This window comes from Procambarus clarkii, chromosome 10 (assembly GCF_040958095.1).
Source record: "Procambarus clarkii isolate CNS0578487 chromosome 10, FALCON_Pclarkii_2.0, whole genome shotgun sequence".
Lineage (NCBI taxonomy): Eukaryota > Metazoa > Arthropoda > Malacostraca > Decapoda > Cambaridae > Procambarus > Procambarus clarkii.
This window is the reverse complement of record NC_091159.1, coordinates 21426344-21426779: the sequence shown is the minus strand read 5'-3', so window position 1 is coordinate 21426779 and position 436 is coordinate 21426344.

The window sequence follows — 436 nt, the reverse complement described above, 5'->3', positions numbered from 1 at the left end:
TGTTGAACAAATGTTCTGGCAGTACAATGGGATCGAACCCAGACACCCCTGAACGCCGTAGGCACACTTGCTATGCTCTTCACCGCTCTCTTCCTCCACAATTCTATTTCGAAAGTGGCTTAAGACGAGAATGAGGAAACCTTGTTGCCCAGCCTCGTGAGAGATACTGAGGCCCAATATGTTTCTCACAGTTTATGTCCTTGTAAATTCTGAAACCCCCCCAAAATAATTTTCTAGAGGCCTTTTTAAGCCATCTGTAACAGCCGGCCCATTAATCTGTATTTATTTTCATCGGGAATCATGGAACAAAATTAGGCAGTCATAAGCCTATTTATATGCAAGAATATTTTAAGACAAGCCCGACATTGTCTCTGTCTGTCAGTCTCTCTCTCTCTCTCTCTCTCTCTCTCTCTCTCTCTCTCTCTCTCTCTCTCTC